The sequence below is a fragment of the Staurois parvus genome, unplaced genomic scaffold (genome assembly GCF_062004578.1).
Source record: "Staurois parvus isolate SC_StPar_1 unplaced genomic scaffold, SC_StPar_1.0 ptg000151l, whole genome shotgun sequence".
In the NCBI taxonomy this organism is placed as follows: Eukaryota; Metazoa; Chordata; class Amphibia; order Anura; family Ranidae; genus Staurois; species Staurois parvus.
In genome coordinates this window covers 2,252,182-2,278,978 of record NW_028317947.1, presented here as the reverse complement: position 1 = coordinate 2,278,978, position 26,797 = coordinate 2,252,182, and the positions used below count along the sequence as shown (strand labels likewise).

The following is a 26,797-nucleotide window of genomic DNA, read 5'->3' as shown; positions in this document are numbered from 1 at the left end:
GAATTGTTACTGAGTGCCAGAGAATTCTTACTCAGGGCCACAGAATTCATACTCAGGGACAGACAGAATTGTTACTCAGGGACAGACAGAATTGTTACTGAGTGCCAGAGAATTGTTACTCAGGGACAGACAGAATTGTTACTGAGTGCCAGAGAATTGTTACTCTCACAGACACAAAATTGTTACTTGCACAGACACAGAATTGTTACTTGCACAGACACACAATTGTTACTCAGGGCCACAGAATTCATACTCAGGGACAGACAGAATTGTTACTGAGTGCCAGAGAATTGTTACTCAGGGACAGACAGAATTGTTACTGAGTGCCAGAGAATTCTTACTCAGGGCCACAGAATTCATTCTCAGGGACAGACAGAATTGTTACTCAGGGACAGACAGAATTGTTACTGAGTGCCAGAGAATTGTTACTCAGGGACAGACAGAATTGTTACTGAGTGCCAGAGAATTGTTACTCAGGGACAGACAGAATTGTTACTGAGTGCCAGAGAATTGTTACTCAGGGACAGACAGAATTGTTACTGAGTGCCAGAGAATTGTTACTCTCACAGACACAAAATTGTTACTTGCACAGACACAGAATTGTTACTTGCACAGACACACAATTGTTACTCAGGGCCACAGAATTCATACTCAGGGACAGACAGAATTGTTACTGAGTGCCAGAGAATTCTTACTCAGGGCCACAGAATTCATACTCAGGGACAGACAGAATTGTTACTCAGGGACAGACAGAATTGTTACTGAGTGCCAGAGAATTGTTACTCAGGGACAGACAGAATTGTTACTGAGTGCCAGAGAATTCTTACTCAGGGACAGACAGAATTGTTACTGAGTGCCAGAGAATTGTTACTCTCACAGACACAAAATTGTTACTTGCACAGACACAGAATTGTTACTCGCACAGAGACAGAATTGTTACTCGCACAGAGACAGAATTGTTACTCAGGGCCACAGAATTCATACTCAGGGACAGACAGAATTGTTACTGAGTGCCAGAGAATTGTTACTCAGGGACAGACAGAATTGTTACTGAGTGCCAGAGAATTGTTACTCTCACAGACACAAAATTGTTACTTGCACAGACACAGAATTGTTACTTGCACAGACACACAATTGTTACTCAGGGCCACAGAATTCATACTCAGGGACAGACAGAATTGTTACTGAGTGCCAGAGAATTCTTACTCAGGGCCACAGAATTCATACTCAGGGACAGACAGAATTGTTACTCAGGGACAGACAGAATTGTTACTGAGTGCCAGAGAATTGTTACTCAGGGACAGACAGAATTGTTACTGAGTGCCAGAGAATTGTTACTCTCACAGACACAAAATTGTTACTTGCACAGACACAGAATTGTTACTTGCACAGACACACAATTGTTACTCAGGGCCACAGAATTCATACTCAGGGACAGACAGAATTGTTACTGAGTGCCAGAGAATTGTTACTCAGGGACAGACAGAATTGTTACTGAGTGCCAGAGAATTGTTACTCTCACAGACACAAAATTGTTACTTGCACAGACACAGAATTGTTACTCGCACAGAGACAGAATTGTTACTCAGGGCCACAGAATTCATACTCAGGGACAGACAGAATTGTTACTGAGTGCCAGAGAATTGTTACTCAGGGAAGACAGAATTGTTACTGAGTGCCAGAGAATTGTTACTCAGGGACAGACAGAATTGTTACTGAGTGCCAGGGAATTGTTACTCTCACAGACACAAAATTGTTACTTGCACAGACACAGAATTGTTACTCGCACAGAGACAGAATTGTTACTCAGGGCCACAGAATTCATACTCAGGGACAGACAGAATTGTTACTGAGTGCCAGAGAATTGTTACTCAGGGACAGACAGAATTGTTACTGAGTGCCAGAGAATTGTTACTCTCACAGACACAAAATTGTTACTTGCACAGACACAGAATTGTTACTTGCACAGACACACAATTGTTACTGAGTGCCAGAGAATTGTTACTCAGGGACAGACAGAATTGTTACTGAGTGCCAGAGAATTGTTACTCAGGGACAGTCAGAATTGTTACTGAGTGCCAGAGAATTGTTACTCAGGGACAGACAGAATTGTTACTGAGTGCCAGAGAATTGTTACTCGCACAGACACAAAATTGTTACTTGCACAGACACAAAATTGTTACTTGCACAGACACAGAATTGTTACTCGCGCAGACACAGAATTGTTACTCAGGGCCACAGAATTCATACTCAGGGACAGACAGAATTGTTACTGAGTGCCAGAGAATTGTTACTCAGGGACAGACAGAATTGTTACTGAGTGCCAGAGAATTGTTACTCAGGGACAGACAGAATTGTTACTGAGTGCCAGAGAATTGTTACTCAGGGACAGACAGAATTGTTACTGAGTGCCAGAGAATTGTTACTCGCACAGACACAAAATTGTTACTTGCACAGACACAGAATTGTTACTCGCACAGACACAGAATTGTTACTCGCACAGACACAGAATTGTTACTCAGGGCCACAGAATTCATACTCAGGGACAGACAGAATTGTTACTGAGTGCCAGAGAATTGTTACTCAGGGACACCTAATCGTTGAATTAAATAGTATGTCAGACAACATGCAGAGGAGTGGCAGAGGAGGCAATGTTTTAGGAGCGAGCAGACGTGGCAGCAGAGGAAGGGGTCGAGGCAGCAGTATTCGCAGCCAGAGGCCAGTGCTCCCGGTGTCATCCAGCGGTCGTGTCTCCACCGACAACCCTGCCGTCATTGATTGGTTGGCTCGGTCGTCTTCCTCTTCCCAGGTCACCTCTGACACCTACAGCCAACGGTCGGTGGGTACGTCAGACACAACCGTTAGTTGGCATGGCCCGGGACCAAGCCCACTGAAATCACGTGTCCTCTACCTGCCCCTGTCCTTTGCTGTTCCCTCACCAAGCGAAGTATCGCATGCTGTGGGCTCAGCCCCACTGTACAGTGAGGAAGAGCTAACAGAGGGCGGTCAGGAACGGGGGGAGACATCGGCCTTTTCAGCAGCCAAGCGAACAAGTACTGGCGAGGAGAGTGGCTCGGTAGCCGGTCTAGAGACAGGTCTGTCTCCTGACCCAGACGCAGCCGAGGGGGCTAGTAGTGAGGCGGAGACCCTACTTGATGATGAGGAGGTTGATCGCACTTGGCAGCCTCGTCGTCATCAGGCAATTTCTTCCGCATCATCAGGAGAAGAGGGTGGCAGCTTGGCAGCGAGCAAAACAGTCGGTGGGTTGCCCAGGAGACAGCAGCAGGGTCGCATCAGTGTCAGTGGAGCCAAACGTCCACGGAGTAGAGCACCAGCTCCACTGCAGCCTACCACCACGGCCAGTAGTGGTGCCGGTGCGCACGGAGGAAGTAGCAGTCAGCCAGTGAAGAGTAGCGGGGGCAAAGTTTCCTACTCGGTGGTGTGGCAATTTTTCCTCAAGCCGCCCGAGGAAGTAAACGTAGCCGTATGTCGACTATGTGGCCAGAAATGCAAGCGTGGCCAGGGGGCCCATGTTGGGACTACAGCGTTGCGTCAGCATATGCAGCGTCACCATTCGGTGGCCTGGGAAAACCGTGATAAACATACGGCGGTTCTGCCTGCCCCAGCCCCCGCTCCATCACCCGCTCCGTTACTTGCTCCGTCACCCGACGTCGTCAATCGCCCTCTATCAGCCAGTCAAGGCTCCAACACCTCTGCTGAGGGGAGTTGTCGCTCGTTGGCATCTTCCGCTCGTTCAGATGCTCCTTCTCCTGCTACTCCTCTTCTCGGATTCCGTCAACAGTCTTTCTTGGAATCCGTATCCAAGAGACAACAGTTTGCGAGCACGCACCCGACGGTGCAAAAGCTGAACGTCCTCCTGTCCAAGTTGCTGGTGCTGCAGTCCCTCCCTTTCCAACTGGTGGACTCAGCACCTTTCCGAGAAATGATGGCTTGTGCCGCGCCGCGGTGGAGAGTGCCAAGCCGTCATTTCTTTGCCCAAAAGGCAGTGCCAGCCCTGCATTCACATGTAGAAGAGATGGTGGGCCAGTCTTTGAGCATGTCGGTCTCTGCCAAAGTGCACGGCAGCGCCGACGTGTGGAGCTGTAACTACGGTCAGGGACAGTACATGTCATTTACGGCCCACTGGGTGAACGTGGTGCCGGCACAGCCGCACCAGCAACTTGGACAGGTCACGACGCTTTTGCCTCCACGTTTGCACGTCCTTGGTCCAGCAAGCATGTCCGCCTCTACCACCTCTTTTTCCGCCGTGTCCTCAGCCGCCACCCCCGTGCCAAGTCCCATTACCCGACCGGCATATCACATGTGCAGGGCGCAACGGTGTCACGCTGTGCTGCACCTGGTATGCCTTGGCGAACGTAGTCACACAGGGGAGGAACTGCTGAGTGTAATGAACAGAGAAATCGACAGATGGCTGTCTCCGCGCAAACTAAAAATCGGAACCATGTTGACTGACAACGGAAAGAACATGGTGTCTGCTCTGCGTCAAGGAAGGTTGTGCCATGCGCCATGCATGGCTCACGTGTTCAATCTGGTTGTCAAGCGGTTCCTAAAATCCACCATCCCACTGCAAGACATCCTTAAAATGTCACGTAAACTGTGCATGCATTTCAGCCATTCCTACACCGCAAAGAACACCCTCATTGAGCTGCAGCGGCAGAACGGAATTCCACAGCATCGCCTGATCTGCGACGTTGCAACAAGGTGGAATTCAACCCTACACATGTTAGACCGCCTTTACGAGCAGCGAAAGGCCATCACCGATTTCCTGATGTTACAAGCGGATAAAGGTACTCCCCTGTGTAACTTAGATGTCAGCCATTGGCAGCTCATGCGTGACACCTGCCGCTTGCTCAGGCCCTTTGAGGAGGCCACGCTATTCGTGAGTCGGCAGGACTATGGGATGAACGACGTCATTCCTCTGTTGCACGTCCTGGAACAAATGCTGTTAACAATGGCTGGTCAGGGTGCGGTAGACGTGGCGCACAGATCTCAACGCCACATGACCCCTGTGGGGGCAGGACAGGAAGAAGAGGAGGAGGTAGAGGAGGACATTTGTGCTCAGGAATTATTGAGTGAAATGGGTGGTTTTTCCACTCAGCGGACAGGAGTGGAGGAGCAGGAGCATCTGGTAGAGGAGGAGGAGGAGGAGACAGAGGACCCAGACGCACCGTGGCAGTATGCTGTGGAGATGGAGGCAGGGAGTCCCTCGCATTCCTTGGCACAAATGGCCCATAGCATGCTCGGTTGCTTGCGTAGCGACAGCCGAATAATAACCATCAGACAGAGGGATGACTTTTGGCTGTCCACCTTGTTGGACCCTCGCTACCGGTCCAAAATGGTGGCCTTTTTCACACCTGCTGAGAGGGAGGCCAAAATTACGTACTATAAAAACCACCTATGTAGTCAGTTGGTCTCTGCCTTTGTGCGCCAACGTCCATCCTCAGACACTGTGGGCCCTGTGCGCTCGCGTTCCGCTGGCATGGCAGCAGGGGAGGGGTGGGGTGGTAGGAGCAGTGGCAGCTCCACCAGCAGTGGCTGCCTCAGTCTGCAGTCGATGATGAGTAGCTTTCTTCACCAGCGCAGTGAGGAAACTACTAACCAGCCGCAGCAGCAGCAGCAGCATCAGGTGGACCTGGAGCAGGAGCTCAAACAACAGGCTTGGGCCTACTTGGACAGCACCCTGCCAACCGAGGTAGACAATCCCCTTGACTACTGGGCAACGAAACTTGACCTTTGGCCCCAACTAGCTGAATTTGCCCTTGAAAGGCTGTCATGCCCGGCCAGTAGCGTGGCATCGGAGCGCGTGTTTAGTGCGGCAGGAGGTATTGTAACTCCGCGGAGGACACGACTGTCCACCCAAAGTGTGGAGAGACTCACGTTTGTGAAAATGAATCAGGCGTGGATTAGTCTGGATTTCAAACCACCAGTTCCTGACACAACTGACTAAATCCGCCATGAATCATGCCTCAAACATGTGCCACTTTCAGGTCTCCTCACACTGCTGGTGTGTTTAATTTTTTGACATAGGGTGCTGGCAGATTACGGGCCTCCTATAGCTGCTGCCAGGCCCCTAATCTGCCATAGGCCCCTATATACCGCCTCCTCATGCTGCTGCCAAGTCCAGAGTCTCTCATGGGTCCCTGTACGGCCTCCCATTGCTGCTGTCTCCATCGCCACACTCTGCTGCCATGTGCCACTTTCAGGTCTCTTCACACTGCTGGTGTGTTAAATTTTTTGACATAGGGTGCAGGCAGATTACGGGCCTCACATAGCTGCTGCCAGGCCCCTAATCTGCCATGGGCCCCTATATACCGCCTCCTCATGCTGCTGCCAAGTCTAGAGTCTCTCATGGGTCCCTGTACGGCCTCCCATTGCTGCTGTCTCCATCGCCACACTCTGCTGCCATGTGCCACTTTCAGGTCTCTTCACACTGCTGGTGTGTTAAATTTTTTGACATAGGGTGCAGGCAGATTACGGGCCTCACATAGCTGCTGCCAGGCCCCTAATCTGCCATGGGCCCCTATAAACCGCCTCCTCATGCTGCTGCCAAGTCTAGAGTCTCTCATGGGTCCCTGTACGGCCTCCCATTGCTGCTGTCTCCATCGCCACACTCTGCTGCCATGTGCCACTTTCAGGTCTCTTCACACTGCTGGTGTGTTTAATTTTTTGACATAGGGTGCTGCAAGATAACGGGCCTCACATAGCTGCTGCCAGGCCCCTAATCTGCCATGGGCCCCTATATACCGCCTCCTCATGCTGCTGCCAAGTCCAGAGTCTCTCATGGGTCCCTGTACGGCCTCCCATTGCTGCTGTCTCCATCGCCACACTCTGCTGCCATGTGCCACTTTCAGGTCTCTTCACACTGCTGGTGTGTTAAATTTTTTGACATAGGGTGCAGGCAGATTACGGGCCTCACATAGCTGCTGCCAGGCCCCTAATCTGCCATGGGCCCCTATATACCGCCTCCTCATGCTGCTGCCAAGTCTAGAGTCTCTCATGGGTCCCTGTACGGCCTCCCATTGCTGCTGTCTCCATCGCCACACTCTGCTGCCATGTGCCACTTTCAGGTCTCTTCACACTGCTGGTGTGTTAAATTTTTTGACATAGGGTGCAGGCAGATTACGGGCCTCACATAGCTGCTGCCAGGCCCCTAATCTGCCATGGGCCCCTATAAACCGCCTCCTCATGCTGCTGCCAAGTCTAGAGTCTCTCATGGGTCCCTGTACGGCCTCCCATTGCTGCTGTCTCCATCGCCACACTCTGCTGCCATGTGCCACTTTCAGGTCTCTTCACACTGCTGGTGTGTTTAATTTTTTGACATAGGGTGCTGCAAGATAACGGGCCTCACATAGCTGCTGCCAGGCCCCTAATCTGCCATGGGCCCCTATATACCGCCTCCTCATGCTGCTGCCAAGTCCAGAGTCTCTCATGGGTCCCTGTACGGCCTCCCATTGCTGCTGTCTCCATCGCCACACTCTGCTGCCATGTGCCACTTTCAGGTCTCTTCACACTGCTGGTGTGTTTAATTTTTTGACATAGGGTGCTGCAAGATAACGGGCCTCACATAGCTGCTGCCAGGCCCCTAATCTGCCATGGGCCCCTATATACCGCCTCCTCATGCTGCTGCCAAGTCCATAGTCTGTCATGGTCCCTGTACGGCCTCCCATTGCTGCTGTCTCCATCGCCACACTCTGCTGCCATGTGCCACTTTCAGGTCTCTTCACACTGCTGGTGTGTTAAATTTTTTGACATAGGGTGCAGGCAGATTACGGGCCTCACATAGCTGCTGCCAGGCCCCTAATCTGCCATGGGCCCCTATATACCACCTCCTCCTGCTGCTGCCAGGTCCAGAGTCTCTCATGGGTCCCTGTACGGCCTCCCATTGCTGCTGTCTCCATCGCCACACTCTGCTGCCATGTGCCACTTTCAGGTCTCTTCACACTGCTGGTGTGTTAAATTTTTTGACATAGGGTGCTGCAAGATAACGGGCCTCACATAGCTGCTGCCAGGCCCCTAATCAGCCATGGGCCCCTATACCGCCTCCTCCTGCTGCTGCCAGGTCCAGAGTCTCTCATGCCATGTGCCACTTTCAGGTCTCTTCACACTGCTGGTGTGTTTAATTTTTTGACATAGGGTGCAGGCAGATTACGGGCCTCACATAGCTGCTGCCAGGCCCCTAATCTGCCATGGGCCCCTATATACCGCCTCCTCATGCTGCTGCCAAGTCCAGAGTCTGTCATGGTCCCTGTACGGCCTCCCATTGCTGCTGTCTCCATCGCCACACTCTGCTGCCATGTGCCACTTTCAGGTCTCTTCACACTGCTGGTGTGTTAAATTTTTTGACATAGGGTGCAGGCAGATTACGGGCCTCACATAGCTGCTGCCAGGCCCCTAATCTGCCATAGGCCCCTATATACCGCCTCCTCATGCTGCTGCCAAGTCCAGAGTCTGTCATGGTCCCTGTACGGCCTCCCATTGCTGCTGTCTCCATCGCCACACTCTGCTGCCATGTGCCACTTTCAGGTCTCTTCACACTGCTGGTGTGTTAAATTTTTTGACATAGGGTGCAGGCAGATTACGGGCCTCACATAGCTGCTGCCAGGCCCCTAATCTGCCATGGGCCCCTATATACCACCTCCTCCTGCTGCTGCCAGGTCCAGAGTCTCTCATGGGTCCCTGTACGGCCTCCCATTGCTGCTGTCTCCATCGCCACACTCTGCTGCCATGTGCCACTTTCAGGTCTCTTCACACTGCTGGTGTGTTAAATTTTTTGACATAGGGTGCTGCAAGATAACGGGCCTCACATAGCTGCTGCCAGGCCCCTAATCAGCCATGGGCCCCTATACCGCCTCCTCCTGCTGCTGCCAGGTCCAGAGTCTCTCATGCCATGTGCCACTTTCAGGTCTCTTCACACTGCTGGTGTGTTTAATTTTTTGACATAGGGTGCAGGCAGATTACGGGCCTCACATAGCTGCTGCCAGGCCCCTAATCTGCCATGGGCCCCTATATACCGCCTCCTCATGCTGCTGCCAGGTCCAGAGTCTCTCATGGGTCCCTGTACGGCCTCCCATTGCTGCTTTCTCCATCGCCACACTCTGCCATGTGCCACTTTCAGGTCTCCTCACACACTGCTGGTGTGTTGAATTTTTTGACATAGGGTGCTGGCAGATTACGGGCCTCCCATAGCTGCTGCCAGGCCCCTAATCTGCCATGGGCCCCTATATACCGCCTCCTCATGCTGCTGCCAAGTCCAGAGTCTGTCATGGGTCCCTGTACGGCCTCCCATTGCTGCTGTCTCCATCGCCACACTCTGCCATGTGCCACTTTCAGGTCTCCTCACACACTGCTGGTGTGTAGAATTTTTTGACATAGGGTGCTGGCAGATTACGGGCCTCCCATAGCTGCTGCCAGGCCCCTAATCTGCCATGGGCCCCTATATACCGCCTCCTCATGCTGCTGCCAAGTCCAGAGTCTGTCATGGGTCCCTGTACGGCCTCCCATTGCTGCTGTCTCCATCGCCACACTCTGCCATGTGCCACTTTCAGGTCTCCTCACACTGCTGGTGTGTTGAATTTTTTGACATAGGGTGCTGGCAGATTACGGGCCTCCTATAGCTGCTGCCAGGCCCCTAATCTGCCATGGGCCCCTATATACCGCCTCCTCATGCTGCTGCCAAGTTCAGAGTCTGTCATGGGTCCCTGTACGGCCTCCCATTGCTGCTGTCTCCATCGCCACACTCTGCCATGTGCCACTTTCAGGTCTCCTCACACTGCTGGTGTGTTGAATTTTTTGACATAGGGTGCTGGCAGATTACGGGCCTCCTATAGCTGCTGCCAGGCCCCTAATCTGCCATAAGCCCCTATATACCGCCTCCTCATGCTGCTGCCAAGTCCAGAGTCTGTCATGGGTCCCTGTACGGCCTCCCATTGCTGCTGTCTCCATCGCCACACTCTGCCATGTGCCACTTTCAGGTCTCCTCACACACTGCTGGTGTGTTGAATTTTTTGACATAGGGTGCTGGCAGATTACGGGCCTCCTATAGCTGCTGCCAGGCCCCTAATCTGCCGTAGGCCCCTATATACCGCCTCCTCATGCTGCTGCCAGGTCCAGAGTCTCTCATGGGTCCCTGTACGGCCTCCCATTGCTGCTGTCTCCATCGCCACACTCTGCCATGTGCCACTTTCAGGTCTCCTCACACTGCTGGTGTGTTCCATTTTTTGTCATAGGGTGCTGGCAGATTATGGGCCTCCCATAACTGCTGCCAGGCCCCTAATCTGCCATGGGCCCCTATACCGACTCCTCATGCTGTGACGTTGCAACAAGGTGGAATTCAACCCTACATATGTTAGACCGCCTTTACGAACAGCAAAAGGCCATCACAGATTTCCTGATGTTAAAAGCAGATAAAGGTACTCCCTGTGTAACTTAGATGTCAGCCATTGGCAGCTCATGCGTGACACCTGCGCTTGCTCAGGCCCTTTGAGGAGGCCACGCTATTCGTGAGTCGGCAGGACTATGGGATGAACGACGTCATTCCTCTGTTGCACGTCCTGGAACAAATGCTGTTAACAATGGCTGGTCAGGGTGCGGTAGACGTGGCGCACAGATCTCAACGCCACATGGCCCCTGTGGGGGCAGGACTGGAAGAAGAGGAGGAGGTAGAGGAGGACATTGGTGCTCAGGAATTATTGAGTGAAATGGGTGGTTTTTCCACTCAGCGGACAGGAGTGGAGGAGCAGGAGCATCTGGTAGAGGAGGAGGAAGAGGAGACAGAGGACCTAGACGCACCGTGGCAGTATGCTGTGGAGATGGAGGCAGGGAGTCCCTCGCATTCCTTGGCACAAATGGCCCATAGCATGCTCGGTTGCTTGCGTAGCGACAGCCGAATAATAACCATCAGACAGAGGGATGACTTTTGGCTGTCCACCTTGTTGGACCCTCGCTACCGTTCAAAAATGGTGGCCTTTTTCACACCTGCTGAGAGGGAGGCCAAAATAACGTACTATAAAAAACACCTATGTAGTCAGCTGGTCTCTGCCTGTCTGCGCCAACGTCCATCCTCAGACACTGTGGGCCCTGTGCGCTCGTGTTCCGCTGCCATGGCAGCAGGGGAGGGGTGGGGTGGTAGGAGCAGTGGCAGCTCCACCAGCAGCGGCTGCCTCAGTCTGCAGTCGATGATGAGTAGCTTTCTTCACCAGCGCAGTGAGGAAACTACTAACCAGCCGCAGCAGCAGCAGCAGCATCAGGTGGACCTGGAGCAGGACCTCAAACAACAGGCTTAGGCCTACTTGGACAGCACCCTGCCAACCGAGGTAGACAATCCCCTTGACTACTGGGCAACGAAACTTGACCTTTGGCCCCAACTAGCTGAATTTGCCCTTGAAAGGCTGTCATGCCCGGCCAGTAGCGTGGCATCGGAGCGCGTGTTTAGTGCGGCAGGAGGTATTGCAACTCCGCGGAGGACACGACTGTCCACCCAAAGTGTGGAGAGACTCACGTTTGTGAAAATGAATCAGGCGTGGATTAGTCTGGATTTCAAACCACCAGTTCCTGACACAACTGACTAAATCCGCCATGAATCATGCCCCAAACATGTGCCACTTTCAGGTCTCCTCACACTGCTGGTGTGTTCCATTTTTTGTCATAGGGTGCTGGCAGATTACGGGCCTCCCATAGCTGCTGCCAGGCCCCTAATCTGCCATGGGCCCCTATACCGCCTCCTCATGCTGCTGCCAAGTCCAGAGTCTCTCATGGGTCCCTGTACGGCCTCCCATTGCTGCTGCCTCCATCGCCACACTCTGCCATGTGCCACTTTCAGGTCTCCTCACACTGCTGGTGTGTTCCATTTTTTGTCATAGGGTGCTGGCAGATTACGGGCCTCCCATAGCTGCTGCCAGGCCCCTAATCTGCCATGGGCCCCTATACCGCCTCCTCATGCTGCTGCCAGGTCCAGAGTCTCTCATGGGTCCCTGTACGGCCTCCCATTGCTGCTGTCTCCATCGCCACACTCTGCCATGTGCCACTTTCAGGTCTCCTCACACTGCTGGTGGGTTCCATTTTTTGTCATAGGGTGCTGGCAGATTACGGGCCTCCCATAGCTGCTGCCAGGCCCGTAATCTGCCATGGGCCCCCGTACCGACTCCTCATGCTGCTGCCAGGCCCGTAATCTGTCATGGGCCACTGTTGTCGCTTGTTGGCATATTCCGCTCGTTCAGATGCTCCTTCTCCTGCTACTCCTCTTCACGGATTCCGTCAGCAGTCTTTCTTGGAATCCGTTTCCAAGAGACAACAGTTTGCGAGCACGCACCCGACGGTGCAGAAGCTGAACGTCCTCCTGTCCAAGTTGCTGCTGCCAGGCTCGTAATCTGTCATGCGCCCCTGTACCGCCTCCTCATGCTGCTGCCAGGTCCAGAGTGTGTCATGGGCCCCCGTACCGACTCCTCATGCTGCTGCCAGGCCCGTAATCTGTCATGGGCCCCTGTACCGCCTCCCCATGCTGCTGCCAGGTCCAGAGTGTGTCATGGGTCCCTGTACGGCCTCCCATTGCTGCTGCCAGGCCCGTAATCTGCCATGGGCCCCTGTACCGACTCCTCATGCTGCTGCCAGGCCCGTAATCTGTCATGGGCCCCTGTACCGCCTCCTCATGCTGCTGCCAGGTCCAGAGTGTGTCATGGGTCCCTGTACGGCCTCCCATTGCTGCTGTCTCTATCGCCACACTCTGCCATGTGCCACTTTCAGGTCTCCTCACACTGCTGGTGGTTTCCATTTTTGTCATAGGGTGCTGTATGGCCTCCCATTGCTGCTGCCTCCACCGCCACACTGTGGCTCCACACTCTGGTTTTGGCCCCGTGACTGCCCAAATGAGTGAAGTGTGCGGTGATTCTAAGATCGACGGCACTCATCTGCATGTCATACTGACTGACAGTATTATTTCTCTTCCCCAGCAGACTCCAAGGGCATTTAAATTAAAGGTACAGTGTTCTGCACTAATATTAAGTCTCTCTGAAGCCTAGAAACACCCTTTTTTAAGTTAAATTCACAGCGAATTTATTCGACTCGAATCGAATATTGTCCACGAATTCGCCGAATCAGTCGAATCGAATTTTTCATTTCTTCGCTCATCTCTAATGGTGACTAGTGATCACTAGTGCTGCCACTGGGTGGAAGCAGCCATGATCAGGATCTGATGAGCAGCCACAGCCCTCTCTACCACTGGAGGATCCACCAGGTGCTGTCCTCTCCATCGTCCAGGTCTGCTATGGTCTCCAGCATGGCTTCCATGCTGGATGGGACTGGGAACTACTGTCTATCCCCTTGCACCATGGCATGAGCATACCCTGTGACTTCTCACTACCTGGAATGGGCATGAGCAGCACCTACACCACCCTAATGCCACTAAAGCCACTGCCCCTATCTCTACCGTGTCAGACAAGTTCCACCATCCCCGCCATCACCACCACCCCCTGTGGCTCTCTGTCAATGTCAGTGATAGCTTTACCCTGATGGGAGATGACAGGGGGATCCCCTCCATGAACAACCTGTACAGACCTTACAAACACATGACTGGAATGGGGCAGAGCTTGTCCCCCTTGACAGCTAACCCTCTAGACAATGGCTTGGGCTCCATCCAAAACAGCCAACAAAGTCTGCACAACTATGGACAACTTGGGCACAACAGGATAGCAAGAGGCAATCAGCACCTCCCCAGGGAGCTGGCTACCCCACCATCTGCCATGATGTCTCATCTCAATGGGATGGGCTCAATCTCATGGGCTCATGTTGACCTCCAGCCGTCACAGGCCACCCTCCTCTTCCAGGTCCCAGCTGAGCAACTCTGGGCAGTTGGATGAGATCAAGTGGTGAAGAGAATATAAGCTAAACTCAAAAGGTACAGCATCCCCCAGGCTATCTTTGCCCAGAGGGTGCTATGACAGTTGCAGAGTACCCTCTCAGATCTTTTAAGGAACCCCAAACTGAAATCTGGCAGGGAGACCTTAAGGAGGATGTGGAAGTGGCTTCAGGAGCCTGAATTCCAAAAAAAGTCAGCTCTCAGGCTTACAGGTGAGTGGGGCCACCAGGGGTCTTCAGGATGACTATCAAAAGTGCCACTGTTGACATTGCTCAGTGTGCCATTGGAACCAGTAATGGCATCATTGAAGTAGGAGTAGATAGCAATCAAAACAGGGCTTAATCCTTGTGCCAATGTGCAGTGATATGCCATGATGCATAAGTAGACACATGAGTGGCATCAAATGCACTTACAGTGCCATAGTAGTTATTGGCTTTAGTCTCAGTATATTGCTATGTAAAGAAGGAAAGTAGTTGAGCCTTTTGTCATTTGGGCAATGGTGTGCCATGGAGCGTTAGTAGGCATTGAAAGACCATTGTAGGTTCATGATAATTCTTGGCTTTCAATGCCTTATAATATCAGTATATCACAATCTAAAGAAGGCTGGTGTTTGAGCCTTGTGTCATTTGGGCAATGGTGTGCCATAAAGTTTTAGTAGGCACATAGGTGCCATCAAATGCACTTACAGAGCCAGTTGCATTCAGTGGCTTTAATAATAGTGTATATATATAAAGAAAGCAGGTGGTTGAGCCTTGTGTCATTTAAGCAATGGTGTGCCATGGAGTTTTAGTAAGTTTGGGATGTGCACTGTGACCGTGCACTGGCGGACTGAAACTAGCCTGCCCATGGGGGGTGAAACCAACCCGAGTGACGCCACTTCAACTGTTTCAGAAATCTTGAATTCCTGTGTCCGGTGGTTGAGCCTTGTGTCATTTAAGCAATGGTGTGCCATGGCGTTTTAGTAAGTTTGGGATGTGCACTGTGACCGTGCACTGGCGGACTGAAACTAGCCTGCCCATGGGGGGTGAAACCAACCCGAGTGAACCCACTTCAACTGTTTCAGAAGTCTTGAATTCCTGTGTCCATCAATGGACTTCAAGAAAGAGATGTTATGATAAGTACTAAAATGTTTTGTTTGGGGGGGGGGGGGGGTTGGTAAGTGGGGTGGCAAGAATCAAAATTTCCTATGCTGCAACATAAAAGAGTATCTTGTTCAGAGAGTGAGAGCGCTGTTGATTAGAGTAGTGTTGCTGCAGCGCTTATTAATAAAAAAAAGGAAAATTCTTCAGATTTATTACTGTATATGCAGCCTGACTGCATTCCAGTAATAAATAAGAAATGTTAAATTGGTTTTAAAGCCTGAGTAGCGACTGTAGGTAGGGCTGGGTGGGAAATGGTATTTTTGTTTGTTCTAGCTCAGCTTTAATATTAATTGTAACACTAATACATTTACGAAATTAATGCGTGATAATTCTGCCCAACTTTGCATTTCTGTAGGGCACATTCCATTAGACTGCTTCTGAACGTTGCCCATAGCCGGTATCAGAATGGAAACACATAGGCACCAACTACAGTGAATGGAAATTACTTTAGTAAGGAGGCAATCAGTTTTAAAGCTAATTACCACTCCATCCCCCACTACTTTTCCTCCCGTACCACTCTCCTTTCCCTTCTAGATTGTAAGCTCCAAGGAGCAGGGTCCTCAAACCCCTCGTGTATTGCACTGTATTGTTATTGTACTGTCTCATGTATTGTCTCCCATCATAATGTACAGCGCTGAGCGAACTGTTGGCGCTATATAAATACTGTATAATATTAATAATAATTACTCCCTTAACCACCACTATTGAATTGATATATGTGACCTAAATGATTAATGTTCTTAGCCACATACGTATTAGCCCCTACAATAAGAGGCCTCAACCTCAAATGATGACAAAGCTATTTGCTATGTTATGTGTGGTGTGAGGCTTATAGTTTGTTATCATGGTCACATCTATATACACTGGCAATCCCCCAAAAAAACACATTTTTTAAATAATTAAATAAACTTATATACACTTACCCTCAGTGGGCTCTGATCTCCTCCCTCACCGGTTCAGCAAAGACCTGGACAGAATACAGACAGGATTTGTGTATTGCTTACTAAGGCTAAGTGTACTATAAGGGGACCCTTAAGTGGGTCGTAATGCAGAGGTGTCCCCTGTGTGATGAAAAAAGTTAAGTGAAAAAAAATGTAAAAAGAAAAAGTGTAAGATATTAAAATTACACACAAGTACTTAAAATTCTCCCCCCAAATATTTCAAGCTCCATCGCCTCCACATACACACACGAACGTAAATGCACATGTCGGGTTCGCTTGCGCATGGAAACGCTGATTGCGCTACACATGTTACATATTGCTGCTAATGCCAGAGTGAGAACATTCATTCTAAGCCCAATATTCATGGTTTATTGTAAACCAATGACCTGTATGGGCTATTTAAGGGTCGACAATGGAAAATATAGGGTACCATTTCACGGTTGCAGACAATTTTAAGAGTTGACATGTTGGGTATCTATTTACTCTGCGCAACCTCATTTTTAATATTTTATTAAAGAATTGGGTAACAAATTGCATTTACAGTGCCTTGAAAAAATATTCATATCCCTTGAAATTTTCCACATTTTGTCATGTTACAACCAAACACGTAAAATGTATTTTATTGGGATTTTATATGTGATAGACCAAAACAAAGTGGCACATGATTGTGAAGTGGAAGGAAAATGATAAATGGTTTTCAACATTTGTTACAAATAAATATCTGAAAAGTGTGGCATACATTTGTATTCAGCCCCCCTGAGTCAATGCTTTGTAGAACCGCCTTTGACTGCAATTACAGCTGCAAGTCTTTTTGGGGATGTCTCTACCAGCTTTGCACATATAGAGAGTGCAATTTTTGCCCATTCTTCTTTGCAAAATAGCTCAAGCTCTGTAAGATTGGATGGAGAGCATCTGTTAAGAACAATTTTCAAGTCTTGCCATGGATTCTCAATTGGATTTAGGTCTGGACTTTGACTGGTCCATTCTAACACATGAATATGCTTTAATCTAAACCATTCCATTGTAGCTCTGGCTGTATGTTTAGGGTCGTTGTTCTGCTGTAAGGTGAACCTCCACCCCAGTCCCAAGTCTTTTGCAGACTCTAACAGGTTTTCTTCTAAGATTGTCCTGTATTTGGCTCCAACTGTCTTCCCATCAACTCTGACCAGCTTCCCTGTCCCTACTGAAGAAAAACATCTCCACAATTTGATGCTGCCACCACCATGTTTCTCTGGGGGATGGTGTGTTCAGGGTGATGTGCAGTGTTAGTTTTCCGCTACACAAAGCATTTTGCTTTTAGGCCAATAAGTTCAATTTTGGTCTTATCTGACCAGAGCGCCTTCTTCCACATGTTTGCTGTGTGCCTCACATGGCTTTTCACAAACTACAAATGGGACTTATTATGGCTTTCTTTCAAAAATTACTTTCCTCTTGCCACTCTTCCATAAAGGCCAGATATGTGGAGTGCACGACTAATAGCTGTCCTGTGGACAGATTCTCCTACCTGAGCTGTGGATCTCTGCAGCTCCTCCAGAGTTACCATGGACTTCTTGGCTGCTTCTCTGATTAATGTTCTCCTTGCTCGGCCTGTCAGTTTAGGTGGACGGCCATGTCTTGGTAGGTTTGCAGTTGTGCCATACTCTTTCCATTTTTGGATGATGGATTGAACAGTGCTTCATGAGACGTTCAAAGCTTGGGATATTTTTTTATAACTCAACCCTGCTTTAAACTTCTCCACAACTTTATCCCTGACCTGTCTGGTGTGTTTCTTGGCCTTCATGATGCTGCTTGTAAACTAATGTTCTCTAACCTCTGAGGAATTCACGGAACTGTATTTATACTGAGATTAAATTACACACAGGTTGGACTAATTAGGTGACTTGTTTACTAATTAGGTGACTTTTGAAGGCAGTTGGTTCGACTAGATTTAATTAGGGGTGTCGGAGTAAAGGGGGCTGAATACAAATGCACCCCACACTTTTCAGATATTTATTTGTAAAAAATGTTGAAAACCATTTATCATTTTCCTTCCACTTCACAATTATGTGCCACGTTGTGTTGGTCTATCACATAAAATCCCAATAAAATACATTTACGTTTTTGGTTGTAACATTACACAATGTGGAAAATTTCAAAGGGTATAAATACTTTTTCAAGGCACTGTATGTGTCCTAAAATTCACTTTAGGTTATTTATTACTGAAATGTTTGTGTTTCTTAAGCTGTTGCACTAATAATATGTGACATAAAAAATTGATACTTTGACCATGTTATTTTCTTGGGTGTCTGCTTTCAGAAAATATACAATGTTTGGAGGTTTTTTGTAATCTTCAGGCCTAAAATGCTTTTTTCCACTTGAGTAGAAAAAAAAATGGAAAAATTAATCCAACAGCAAAACAGCAAAAGGGTTAAAGGGCCACCCTCTTAAGCCCACTATCAAGTGTCGCACTAAAAAGAGCCTAAACTTTACCACTGGCTAATAGGTATTTACAAGAGGATTATAATAGCATTTTTTATAAAGATGATTTATGGAACCTGCAGCCTATAACAAAGAGAGGAAAATATCCAGCAAGCTGTGATCAAGGAGCCACAACACCATTTTTGTTTGTTATAGGTGAAATAAAGGGCAAGGCTTGATATGGAAAGCACATTCATAGTCACAGATGTTAATTGATGTCATTATCTTACGATTGCAAAAGGAACCAACTAGTTTCATAACAAATAACTGGTAACTATTTGGAGACTTTGGAGATGTGCATTTTGCGAGTGGACAGTGTAGGGTCAAGGTTCCAGATGAAAATGGACAGGCTAGGGACACGCCATCCTTCTTGGAATCCTCTTTTTTTGGCACAGACCAGCCAGGCCGCATTCCCCCTAAGACAGCTGCTGTCTGCACATCTGAGACATGCTCTGCCCAACATTGCTGTTAAAACCTGTCAGTGTTCCCAATGGGGTGCCTTCCTATTGGGCTGTTGCATCACTGAACTTTGTCTTCAATAAAAATCCTGTTTATTGCATCTGGACTCTGTGAAGTTACTGCCGCCGCACCATGTTGCACCCACCCACATATATATAGAGATGTTGTTTTTCTTAGGGCTTGGTAAGTTCTGGTTTGAGTACAGGAGCTTGGAGGCTTGATAGAGACTTGGGAGGGATGAAGTCTCCAACACTAAATCCAAGTTTTGTGAGAAACTAGCTTCCACTTGTCCTCGAGTCCATGTGGCTGCAAGGAAGCAGTCAGAGGTGAATTCATGTATGTATAAGAGATTTTGACTATTGTCTGGAGGAATAGTCAAGGGCCTAAGCTTTTTGGCAGAGCAGTGGAACTGCAAGAGTAAGCCAGGAGGCTGAGTTTGTGTTTTGAAAAATGCTGAAAAGCCCTGCATGGGAATCCCATATGTTTTATGAAACTTTGTTGCAATAAAAGTGGACAAAAAAAGCCCTAAAAAGAAGTATTGGTGAGTGGCTGAATCTTTGAAAGGGCTACCTTGGCTAATCTTCCCACGATATTATGAAACACTGACTGATAGGATTATGGATGAAGTATATGTGTCACCTAGGTTTCTTTACCTACACATGGTGAAGAGCACCAGGGGCAGGGGCGGACTGACCATTCCAGCACTCGAGCACTGCCCGAGGGCCTGGGGTCAGTAGGGGGCCCCATGAAATGCCCCTGGTACCTTTTATAGGCTTTTTTGGGTGTGCTTTGAGTGTGGGCAAGGACACAGGGGCCCCATGATCCCCTATTGCCCAGGGGCCCCATGAGTTGTCAGTCCACCCCTGGCCAGGGGTAATGTTGATATAGAGAAAACAAACTTGTTTTCTCAGAATTTATTAATTCCTGTTCCAAGTCCTGGAGTCAAAGACTTTTTAGAGCTTTGGGTTGGAAGAAGCCTCCATTCCTGGGTTCTCTTCTTACCTGGTATCCAGACCTCATTATTTTTTCTGCTGTGCATAGGCATTTATATCTGTGAGCTGACTGATGCTCCGTGCTCTCTCTCTTGCTCTCTCTGTTGTAAGAGCCTTCTGCTGGGTGAACAGGACGACTGTTGACAGAACACCAAAGATGCACATGTGCTGCCTGTTTGTTTTGGGGACACCCCGTTAGTCTGGAATTGAACTGTGTTAAGTTAGTAGCTTGGACAATGTTTTGTTTGTTTTATGCTATGAACTTTCTGTAAAAGGCCATCCTGTAATTAAGCCGTATTTGTTTTCTGCTTTGATTATTAAAAATGCAGGATAAACCTTCTTGGACTATTCTAGGGTGTCCCTGTCTTGTGCATGGTTTACTGCTGCCATGACTAGTTGAACCTGCCCTCTTTACAATACACAAACATGTAAGTGGGGTAGGTGGGTGGTACTTCCTCCATGCTCCCCTCCTCACTGGGCACCAAGTGTTGGTCACATAAGAGGACTACCCCTCGAGTGGGTTCTTCTGGGCTTCACTAGGCACCTTCGATGGGTCACTTGCCTTGCACATGGGGTACATTTACTTGTGTCATTCCCACCAATGCCCAGGAGGCCACTTTCAGGGATTACTTAACCTTCAACCTCCAAGTCAGACCTCCGTGTCCACTAAACAATAAACTGGAGTCTAGTTAACTCTCTTTTGTTCACTTGTCAAAGTACACCTTCACTGTCAGTTGTAGTTTGGATGGACATGATGAGCTGATGCCCACTTGACCTGTCCAACGTATCTGCGCTACCTCACTTCCAGTAATGGAATGAAGTCCGTTGCGCACCTAACACAGACTCCATACATGCTTTAACTCTTCCTCTTCCATATCTATGACCAGGCAGGGAATCTCTGTGGTGCTGATCTGCTCCCATTGCTATGGAAGATGGACTACTCAGAGAGAGTGCTGACAACATTGCTAGAGGACATCCCACCCATCATAGGTACATGCCTCATGACAGGCTGCTTGTGCTGACTGTTGGATTTCTGTTACCCCTGGCAACCACTTGCTTGTACTCCACACTGTGTTAAGTCTTATGAGCTGGCCGCATACCACAATAAGCTTCACTGACCCCATTGTAGATTATGGGGCTGTTTTACTAAAGGCAAATAGTCTGTGCACTGAAAGTGCACTCCACTGTGTTGATTTACTAAAGGCGGACTTGATTTACTAAGTGCAGTTGCTCCAAAGCTAAGTAAATGAGGTAAAGCTTCTCTTTGCAAAGAATACCCAATCGCCTGCAAGGAAAATGAAAAAAAAAGTGCATTTTTGCTTGCACATGATTGGATGATGGAAGTCAGCAGAGCTTCCCCTCATTTACTAAGCTCTAGAGCAGGGGTCTCCAAACTTTTGAAACAAAGGGCCATTTTACTGTCCTTCAATCTTTTGGGGGGCCAGACTGTGGCCAGTGGGAGTAGAAAATGTCATGCTTGGATTACTAAATAGGGGTAAATCAATGTCCCATCATTGTTGTCAGTGGGAAGCACAGTGTCCCATCATTGGTGTCAGTGGGAGGAATAGTTCCCCATTGTTGGTGTCAGTGGGAAGAATAGTGTCCCAACGTTGGTGTCAGTAGGAGAAAGAGTGCCCCATTGTTGGTGTCAGTGGGAGGAATTGTGCCCTGTCTTTGGTGTCAGTGGAGGGGATAGTGCCTGGTATCAGTGAAATGCCCCAAGGGCCAGATAAAAGCAAGCAAAGCAAATGCCATGGGCTTGGTTTACTAAATGGGGGTAAACAAATGTACATAATTGGTGTCAGTGGGAGGAATAGTGTCCCATCGTTGGTGTCAGTGGGAGAAATAGTGCCCCATCGTTGATGTCAGTGGGTGGAATAGTGCCCCAATCATTGGTGTCAGTGGGAGGAATATTGCCCCATCATTGATGTCAGTGGGAGAAATAGTGCCCCATTGTTGGTGTCAGTGGGAGGAATAGTGCCCCATCATTGATGTCAGTGGGAGAAATAGTGCCCCATTGTTGGTGTCAATGGGGGGAATAGTGCCTTGTCTTTGGTATCAGTGGAAGGGATAGTGTCTCATATCAGTGGAGTGCCCCAAGGGCCGGATAAAAGCAATCAAAGGGCTACATCCAGCCTGTGGGCTGCAGTTTGGAGGCCCCTGCTCTAGAGAAACTGCATACTACCCCATAATTGATGTCAGTGGGAGGAATAGTGCTCCATTGTTGGTGTCAGTGGGAGGAATAGTTCCCTGTCTTGGTGTCAGTGAAAGGGATAGTGCTTTGTATCAGTGGAGTGCCCGAAAGGGCCAGATAAAAGCAAGCAAAGCAAATGCCATGGGCTTGGTTTACAAAATGGGGGTAAAAAAATGTACATAATTGGTGTCAGTGGGAAGAATAGTGTCCCATCATTGGTGTCAGTGGGAGGAATAGTGCCCCATCATTGGTGTCACTGGGAGGAATAGTGTCGCATCATTGGTGTCAGTGAGAGGAATAGTGCCCCATCATTGGTGTCAGTGGGAGGAATAGTGCTCCATCATTGGTATTAGTGGGAGGAATAGAGCCCCATCATTGGTGTAAGTGGGAGGAATAGTGCGCCATCATTGGTATCAGTGGGAGGAATAGTGCCCCATCATTGATGTCAGTGGGTGGAATAGTGCCCAAATCATTGGTGTCAGTGGGAGAATAGTGCCCCATTGTTGGTGTCAGTGGGAGGAATAGTGCCCCATCATTGGTGTCAGTGGGAGAATAGTGCCCCATTGTTGGTGTCAGTGGGGGGAATAGTGCCTTGTCTTTGGTATCAGTGGAAGGGAAAGTGCCTCATGGAGTGTCCCAAGGGCCGGATAAAAGCAATCAAAGGGCCACATCCGGCCCATGGGCTGCAGTTTCGAGGCCCCTGCTCTAGTGCAATTGCATCTGCAGAGTGCAAATGTACTTTGCAAAGTGCATACTCTGTTGGCCTTTAGTAAATCAACCCCCAATTTCACTTGGAAGTGCACAGCAGGTGCACTGAAAGTGCAGTCGCTCTAGATCAGAGGGGAGCATGCAACGAAAATAAAAAAACAACATTTTTGCTTGCACATGATTGGATGAAATAAATCTGCAGAGCTTTGCCTAATTTCAGAACTTTCCCTCGGATCTAAAGCAACTGCACTTGCAGTGCACATCCTATTTTCCTTTAGTAAATCAACCCCTATGTGTAGTTCTGTTTACTTCCATACGCCCTTTAATAACTTCAGACCAGACAAGCAAAGTTTCAACGCTTTACTTAAATAACTTAGGCATTACAGTCAACAAGGCAACAGTCGTTCCCTACATTAGTCCCTAACTCAGACTTGGCTGCCCCAGCGTACCTGCACAGGTGTGAGTCCACGTAAAGGCAAGTGCATAGCGGTGGTGCTCAGAAGCTGGTGTTCTTCAGGGTGGACTACAGGTCCCAGCGATCTACCTACATATTGAAGGCTCTGAGTGACAGCAAGACTGGCAGAGAACTAGGTAAAAGCTCGACCAGATAAAGCACTTTAGCTTCATAGTTTTAATAAAAAATCATTTACAAAAGTTGAAAGCCATGCATTTCTATACTGTGGATCTTGCAACATTACTTCACTCTGTTCACATGCCATTATTCTAGTAGTATGTCATCACTTTATATTTACGATGGCATTACTCTTTGTAACATGTTTATTTGTATGTCAATGGCTTGGAACAGGGAAGATTAGTGCAAGTTAATGTGGCCCTTCACCCTAAAATGAAAGTGTTCTTCATTCTCTCCCTCCCCCTAGCCTGTTACATAATTATAAACAGGGGCGGACTGACAACTCATGGGGCCCCCGGGCAATAGGGGATCATGGGGCCCCTGTATCCTTGCCGAAACTCAAAGAAGCCTATGAAAAAGGTACCAGGGGCATCTCATGGGGCCCCCTACTGACCCCGGGCCCTCGGGCAGTGCCTGAGTTTCCAAATGGTAAGTCCGCCCCTGATTATAAACAACTAGAATTTTTCTCCTGGTAGTGAGTACCTTATTTAGTGGTACTCGCTCCCACCTCTTTAAGCCTTGCCTAGGTGACCAAGATGTCCATTTGCCCCCTCTCCCTTCTTCATCTGTCATCATGGATCACATCACATGTACTAGAATGCTGCAGGACCAGTCTGCTGTGTCCGGTGTATGTGCAATGGGGAGCCTGGGGTTGGGAGATCAACACACTTGAGAAGAATCAGCCGCAGGGAAGACTGCATTAAACTCCATGGGATGGCACATATCTGTTTCTACAGTATTTGTAGCTGCCAACATTTACTTTTGCGATATCCAGGTGCAGGTTCTTCATATTCCTCTCTTCTCTTGTAGCATTGCAGCTTGATGTATGGTGGACCCAAGAATACAAGACAGCCTTCAAACAAATTCTTGATGATTGATGGGGAGATTGAGCCTGTGGTGGTGATGTGTGAGCCTTTAATGGTGCTAGCTCTCATTTTGCTCTTTGCTTGTTAAACCTAGCTATGAGGTCCGAACTGCACCCCTACCTGTCCGGCTGTGGCTTATCCGATAACAGCTTGGAAGGAGATGGCTGCTTCATATTGGCAGCTTGTGTCAGCTCTGAGTGCTTTTCAGAGACAAGCAGTGGCAAGAGGAATGTAGAAACTGAGGACTTCCTCCACATTCTCTTGCATTCCTCTTGCCATTGCTTGTCCCAGGAAAGCTGACACAACCTACCGTTATTAAGCAGTTGTCTCCTTCAACAAAAAAGTCAAATCGGCTTCAACTGGAGGGTAGTTAAGGGATGCAGTGGGTTTTAAATGTCACCTGAGGATTATGAAAACTCCTTTAAACTATCCTGGACTGTCAAAAATGATGACACTAAAGATAATCCTAATACTAACCATAATGTTAACTCTTACCCTTTGTTTATAAGGAAAGCCATATAATAGCCATGTCAGTGATCACATAATGACCCAGTGACTTTGGGTCCCTGAGAACAGTAGTTTTATTAGTATGCCACACCTGTTGCTCACATAGTGATCGAAGGCTTTATTGACAAAGCCGTGTGATTCTTATACTGATACTGTGCTATCTCGAACACTATGCTAACTCTATTACTGCAATACTAGCTTTAAGGCTAGCCATACGTGTATAGATTTCTATCATTCTATCTGCAGGCTGAATGAGAGAAATTTAATAGATTTCTCCATCCATGCTAAAAAGTGTTGATGGAGGAATCTCCACTGCAAACTTTTGTATTCTGACAGCTGGCACCCATGGCCATCAAATTCCTGAACAGTGATTACATCTAGTTGGACGCAGTCACTGTTTTGTAACAAATTTCTAGCAGGCTGCTTCGACAAAAGTCGAATATAAAATTTACTTTTGTTTAGCTGGGTGGTGCCAACAGGGCCATTGGTGGCCTAACAATGTAAGTAATTTATTTTGCTAAAAAAATTTACTTTGAAAATACGCACTACATTGGTACTTTAAGGAACACTTTAATTTTCAAAGGTTTTCTTTACTATATATTTATTGAACAGAAACTGTTTAAGTATTGCATATAAAAATAAATTGCTTTAACTCTTTCTTAACTGATATGGCCACAAAATATTTGAATTTAACATCAGTTGTTTGGCATTCTTACATTTCTCAAAGGACTGGTAACAGCTACTTTCAGTACTAGTACTTGACTATATTGTCTGCCTTGCACATAGCCATGAGAGAGTGGGGTTTGCCAGCCACATGGTAGGGCACTTCCGAAAAATCTAGACGCAGGAGTGAGCTAAGTCAGAGCAACCTGCTGGGGAAGGATGGGAGAAACAGTGAAAGAGGGTTTATGTGTACTGCATATACCAAATTAGTGGATGTGTGTTATTGACACAAGTCCGGGCACCTTGAAAGTGTTTGTATGTAAATCTTCTTCTCACCAGCAACACATAAACAACTTTCCGTCACTCCCTCTTTGGCAGTGTTTGGTGGCCAGGAACTGGAGATGCCAACCTGTGTAAGCTACAATTTGTTTGTGTCATAGTTCAGACAACGCCATAGACTCCCCACTTGTGACAGCAATGGTGCATGGTGGTTGGCCAAGCACTGTCACATGGAGTGAGTCACATGCTCCACCCATACCCTAAAGTATCATATATATTGTTCTCTAACAGCATTTGAACAAAATGGAAGGGGAGAGAAAAAAAGAGAATATGTGTTGCTTTACACCACTGCATCCAACGCTTTGCATTGCACTTGGTGATGTAAGGCTTGGATGCAGCTGCTCGGCCATGGAAACCCATTCCATCAAGTGCAACCTATGTGCACTGTGTGCTTCAGCATGCTCTGACCCTACTCTGTCATTTTACGTGGCCTACCACTTTGTGGCTGAGCTGCTTTTGTTCCCAGTTGCTTCCACTTTGTTATAATGCCACTAACAGTTGACCGTGGAATATTTAGTAGCAAAGAAATTTTCACGGATGGCAACCTATCACGGTACCACGCTTGAATTCACTGAGCTCCTGAGAGCGACCCATTCTTTCACAAATGTTTTAGAAGCAGTCTGCATGCCTAGGTGCTTGATTTTATATATCTGTAGCCACGGAGGTTATTGGAACATCTGAATCCAATGATTTGAAGGGGTGTCCCAATACTTTTGGCAATATAATACATGCCATTGAGGTTTTATGTTCTTTGTCCAAAGGTTTGCTCCGTAATTTAACCAAAGACAGACCAGAGCCAAAAACAGAGACAAAGATATATATGATTCCTAATTGTTTCTCTTGCGACCTCAGTGCACTAATATCAAAATGTTCATAGATTTTTGACATATTGCACTTGTAAAGAGCCAAGTGACAGGTAGAGTCTTGTCTTTTAGCATGTGACCTGGCTCTGCTCACACACAGCAGTTCCTAAGCCAAATTACCAGATCCCCAAAATGTTATCTTACATAGAGTGCTGCTGTATTTTC

The 26,797-nt window shown here is 48.2% G+C and overlaps 1 pseudogene; it reads left to right on the top strand.

Moving 5' to 3' along the window:
* Positions 1-24,560, top strand: part of LOC149463819 (one cut domain family member 2-like) — a 76,701-nt pseudogene extending 52,141 nt beyond the window's left edge.
* Positions 24,561-26,797: the final 2,237 nt, after the last annotated feature.